The sequence below is a fragment of the Falco punctatus genome (assembly GCF_963210335.1).
Source record: "Falco punctatus genome assembly, chromosome: 3".
In the NCBI taxonomy this organism is placed as follows: domain Eukaryota; kingdom Metazoa; phylum Chordata; class Aves; order Falconiformes; family Falconidae; genus Falco; species Falco punctatus.
This window is the reverse complement of record NC_137582.1, coordinates 30,453,726-30,459,725: the sequence shown is the minus strand read 5'-3', so window position 1 is coordinate 30,459,725 and position 6,000 is coordinate 30,453,726.

The following is a 6,000-nucleotide window of genomic DNA, read 5'->3' as shown; positions in this document are numbered from 1 at the left end:
GCAGACAGACATCTTCCCATCGCTATTTGCTGACAGCAGAGGAACGTGGAACCTTATGTCCGGCAGTGTAATTTCGAGGTCTGGAGGAGAAAGCAGTTGCCCAATGATAGGCAGTTATCATCTTGTCTTCATCAGGACTGTCTCCCTCCACTTCTTCTCCTGGCCACCCCAGACACCACATCACCCTGCTTTCCTCCCTCGCTGCGCCTGTGGGTATCGCCCGCCCCAGGTCTGATGCTCAGATGCTCGCCCCTCTGTGCCAATGCCTTCCTCCACCCTCGCTCTTGTGCCTCTCCCACCACACTGCTCCCTCCCCATATTCCCGCTCTTCACTCTCCAACTCTTACCGTCACTGCCCCTCTCTTCATTCCTCCACAAGTCAATAATTCCCTTCTCTTCCCCCTCACTGTGCAGCTACACACAGCAGACCTTTTCTCGCAAGAGCTGGGAGGAAATCTACAGCCAGCCCTTTTATTTGGAGACCAACCCCAGAGAGGTTTCTGTGGCTCTGAGCTGGAACATGCCTGATTTAGATGACATTTTCAGATGTCAGAATTTAACAAGTTTCTACTGAGCAGGTACAAACAGTAAAGACAGTAATGCTTAGCCATGGTCCAGATTTGGGAGTAATTTCACAAATGTGTTGAAAAGCAAATTTCTGGTGTTTGGTTGACTCCTTTTGCCAAATTTTTGCTCTTTGCTTCCCCACACAGAGATAAAACATCTTGTCAGAGAAATGTTTGAAGGAATTTGGCTTACCGTAGACAAAATAACATATTTTCTCCTAACATTGCTCTTGGATACAGATGTACCATTCTTGATAAAACTTTGAAAACAAAAATAAAGTGAAACAAAGTCAGCTGGAAGCTGATACTCAGCATAGGATATTTCAGCTTGATGCATTAAACTTTGGCAAATGTATAAGCAACTGACAACAAGATATAATAATGAAAAAGCATTGGGCAATCTCCGCACCTATAATTCGTAACTCCTACACATTTTAAGATAATGGAAATTACTCATGTTCATCAGGAATTGAATAGATGCCTCTGTTATTACTTGTATTATTCAGTTAGCAACAGCAGCCAAATGTATGTCTAACTGACTTTCATTAACTTCAACAGTATACCTGGCAGAATTAAAAACTATTTCAATTCAACTCTTCCGTATTTTTCTCCTGTGTACCGCATACAAACCTTAACCACGATACCATCTTTTGGGATAATAAACTAAATCAACAATGCATTTCATTTGCAGAGATCATCACATATGAGACACTTCCAGGTATGCAAATGTCTCAGCCAAATATTGAGTCATGGCTCTAAATGAAATTTTCAGAGATAAAGAATTATCTTTTCTATTTTAAAGGTACATTTTGTCCTAATTAAAAAAAAAAAAAAAAGTGTAATAGCCTTGGCTAGAATAGCAGAGTGATAAATTTTGCCCTGTTCAAGAGGCCAGAACAAAGTGACTCTTAGGGCAGTTAAAATCAAGAGCCAAATCTGGGAATATAATGTTTCCTTGGCCAAGTTCCATAATTTTTTGGTGGTCCTAGCTTTCAGTATCGTGCCGTTCACTTGGCTTATGGTGCTCGGTAGGCATCTCCTCTGGAAAAGGGACTCTCAAATCAGCAAGGCACTTGAGGCATGTATTTTACATTTAAAAGCTTCAGCGACTTGCTGAATAGCAGGGAATCAGACCTGCTCTAGGAGCGCTGCCAAAGCTGGACTTTAATGCCAGGTGTAAAGGCCACCTTTGAATCTGGATGAGTGACTGGTTCAGATGTCCCCCTCTAGACAAGGGCTGTGACTTTCTGAACGTAACTCTTCTGGAAAGCTGGCTAATGCAGTTCTTGCCAAGCAAGAGATTACGCCAGGTCCCCCCCTGCCCGGCCCACCCGCAGCACCCCCCTCTGTAGCCATCGCTGGAGCAAAGCCCCCAGCCTAAGTTTATCTTTGTCTCTGTGTGTCGATGATCTCTCCTTTTTGCTGCACAGCAAAAAACACAAACCAGCTCCATTTTCAGGCTGCCCCTGGACTGCTTCACCCAACCCAGCATCTCTTAGGAGGGTGCTGCTTGTGCTCTGCCTTTTATTTTCTTCTTTATGAGGCCATCCTACCACTCTTCTTTCCCACGGAAAATGAACAAAAAAGTTTTGTCTGCTGCAAGCTTTCTGTTATTGGTTGCCCAGCTAAGTTGCAGGCCAAGCTCAGACTTTCTGTTGCATTCATATAAACCCCAGTATTATAAACCACCTTAGAAACCACATACGGTCCAACTGTATGGCCTCAGCGGTGCCCCAGCAGATGCAACAAGCACTGGTTGCTTATGGTGCCCTTAGCTCCTGCCATGCTGTTGTTCCGACTATCAGGGGGCACTCACTTCTCCGCAGACATATTTTGTATTTCATATCTAATCAGAATAAGCAGATAGATATAATAAAAAATAAATAACTTGCATAAGTCTTATGATTCAGTGGCTGCATAGCAGGAGAGGCCTTTGAATCAAAGAGAAACAAAGATGTCCCAGGGTATTTTGGGGATGCTTAGGAGAGGTACCCTTGGAATAGGAGCCTGCTGAAGAAGGTTGCACATTCATGTAATTACACTGTTTAAGAACTGATACAGAAAAGAACAGTTCAGTGATGCATTACCAAAAATTGCTCTCACCTCTCCTGTTTCAACTGTCCCATGAGCACTAGTCTCATCCTACCACGCTCCTGAATCCAGATTATAGTACAGAAATGAACACGACTACACTTGCAAATATTTAGTGAGACATTTTAATAGAAGAGATGGGTAATTCTACTGTTCTTGAATTAGAAGCATAGAATATAGGAGTTTGGGGATGTAGTTATAAATCTCACTCTGAACTGTCCTAGTGACATATTTTAGCAAGTTTATGTCATATCCTTGCCAGCATGGGTTCAAACAGATCTCATGTCAGCTGCTTTCTTCCTTTTCACAGGTTCTGCTTCCCTCTGAATAAGTTATTTGGGAAAATTTGCCACCTTTTATGACCTTTGAATGTCATGCTAAGACTATCCCATCCTGGCCACAAATACAGCCACCGATCATTTATACAACAGACGTCAGCTCCAGCCAACACCACCTCATCATCCACTTGACTGCAGCGTGAGGCTCAGGGTTTTTGCTGTGTTCACTGCTGCTTTGTGCCAAGCGTTCTCAATCGCACCCCGTAGTATTCGCCAGAACTCATTGGAGAAACAGCATAGGCCATAGGCTGGAAATACTTTTCCCAAGATCTCCAAACTTGCTTTTTGCACAGCTTCCATCTCTTTCTAACCATAACTTTTCCCTAAAATTCCAGTAACTCCATGGCACATCCCACTAAGAGGGTCCTGCAAAGCCCTGTCTGTGCTCTGCGGTACTCCTAGCTTTAGAAGTGTTTGCATTTGTGTGAAGTCACTTGGTGCTATGACTGTACAGTGAAAATAAGCCAGAGCTGAGAACACAGGCTGCAAATGCAGAAGGTTTATTTCCTCCTAGGAGAGACCCAGAGCTGAATTTTCAAATTTGGTGGTCATCTGGGTTATAGTTGGGGCTTTTCTGTAGTTGATAACCACATTGCACATGCTACAGGCGAGGTCCTCTTGCTTCCTTCCAGCATGTAACACATTTTGTAAGAAAATGGCCTTCTGTGACGTTTGTCCCTTAATCCCACCTTAACCCTACTCCAGCCTGCTTTGACTTGATGTTGGCATTGTGATCAGGTGGCCGGTGTCTGCTGGAGGGCTGGGGGGACTCCGGGTGGCACAAAGGCAGCGCTGTGATCACTGCCTGACAGTCTGCATCAGGAATGCCCAGGCCTGCAGCTTTCTCTTGGCAGCTCTGTCTCATCGCCTGGCTCTGATTACCCTCTCGTTACAGTTCTTATTACATAATTCCTTTGGGTTAAAAACACGGTGTCAGCTTCATGCTGGGCTTTCCACTTGCCTCTATCCCTATAAAATCAGGGCGAAAAGAGGAGCAGGTGCCAGAGCACTTGGCTGTGATAAGGTAGCACAGCCGCTCCCTGTGGGACCACTCGTGGAAGTGCTCCTACTGCATCCAGCCGGAGGGCTCAGGAGTGTGCAAAGGCAGCAAGCAGGTCCCAAGAAAATCTTTTATTGGTTCTGTGACCTACAAGGGTTATTTATTTCCTTTTCTTCCTCCTCATGTTCGTTTCTATCTTTCCAAATCATCTGTCTGGCTTCTGGTCTCCAGTTCTGCTCCTTCTAGTATTAGTGCATGTGCTTAGCTTCATGCTTGGCATCAGAGATTGCCCCTGCACAGGTTTAAGGAGGTGTGTAAACATGTGGAGGTTTTGCAGGTCTCAGTCCCAAGTCCCTGATGGGCACTGCCCTTACGGAAAATCATGGTCCATGAGGAACCCATTAGCTGCTGTTGTCTTTGCCAAAGGAATACTTCACTGGTTGCAGATGATATTTTGGTCTCTGATAGGTTCTACTGAGCACTAAATCCCTGATAATCACGTATTGTAACATGAATGAAAATGTGAGCTTGGTTTATTTGTTAAAGATATGTCTGAAAGGTCTGAATGCTAAAATCCCACCATACTGTAGTAAATCACTTGCACCTTGGCGTCTGACAACCCTTAAGATGTTGCCTGTACCCAGCTTCTCTGTCTTCAGATTTGTTCTTTTATGTTACTTGTATCTAACGTGGCGTTCTGTTTTCCTGCTGTTAAGGATCCTGCCAGCATAAGGAATTCTATTTCTGGTTCCCACTTTGACTCAGGGCAAGTTGCAATCTCTTTCTCTCTCCCATCCTTGCAGACAGGGTGCCTGTAAGACCCTGTGCCTGTGCAAGGTCCTACAGATTTGGCCCAGCCAGAGTTTTCCTCCCTTTGCTTTACTGCACTTCATGCACCCACATCAAACAGTGCCGAAATTGTTGCTTGGTTGGATTGCAACCCTGCTGCCTACCAAGGAAGGGGATACACAGAATTGGGTCCTAAGTATTTGCAACATACTTTGAAGGAGAAGGATTATATTAAACAACCTGTTTAATATAAGGAACGTATTAAACAATCTGTGTGTGACACCCACGAGGAGCAGAGTGTTGAAAATCTGGTAAGATTTCAGTGGGGAACGCAGCCTAAAAATCAATTACATGGCACGTCCGGAAGGTGGATCTAGAAATAGCAAGCGTGGTAACTGTTGAGAGGTATCACGTTCCTGGGACTGGGCTGCGCACAGTGAGAGCACTCCAGACAGAGCCACCTACCCCTCTGGGGACAAGGGTCCTGCCACTTCCCAGTGCAGAGCTAGCCGCTGAGCCCACGCTGCACAGGGATCTCCAGGGATGTGTTTGCCTGGGAGAGATGGGAGAGTGATGAGTGGGGTGAGAGATCGCTTGTGCCAAATTAACTTTATTTTTTTTTTCTTACATGGCATTCCTGTTGTGATAGGAAGGCAACCAGAGCGGGAACTGAAGGCAATAGGGATCTCAACACCACTCGTCAGCCAAAGTGCTCGCCAGAGAGCAGGGCAAGCAAGGCAAAGGGCGTGGAAAAGCATCTACCCGGGAAAAACATCTGCCTGGGGAATCTCCCTGGGCTCTTCTTGCCCGCTCTGGGGCTGGGGTCCTCTAAGAGGGATAGGTTTTGCTAACACAAAAGAGGCCATTATGGTCCTTGTGACCATTTGACTAGGGCTATAAAATGCTGCCTGCAGCCTTCTGAATTAAATCACAACCGGTAGCTTGCAAGCAAGACTGATATATTTTGCTTTCCTGGTTATTGCTCCTTTCCCATGTCCAATGACTGATGTAATATGTGGACACGTTCAGCGGTGGAAACAGGCTGGCATAGGCAAGTGGATTGCGCTGAGGCTCCTAAGCTCTGCAATACCACCATTTTCCCCAGCTGAGAAATACCATGGGCTAGTCATTGCAAGACTTCTTGTTTTGGCTGCTGGGGCAGACATTTGTGGTGCTGTCAATTCCTGCAATATTTATTTTGAAGACACAGCTCCTG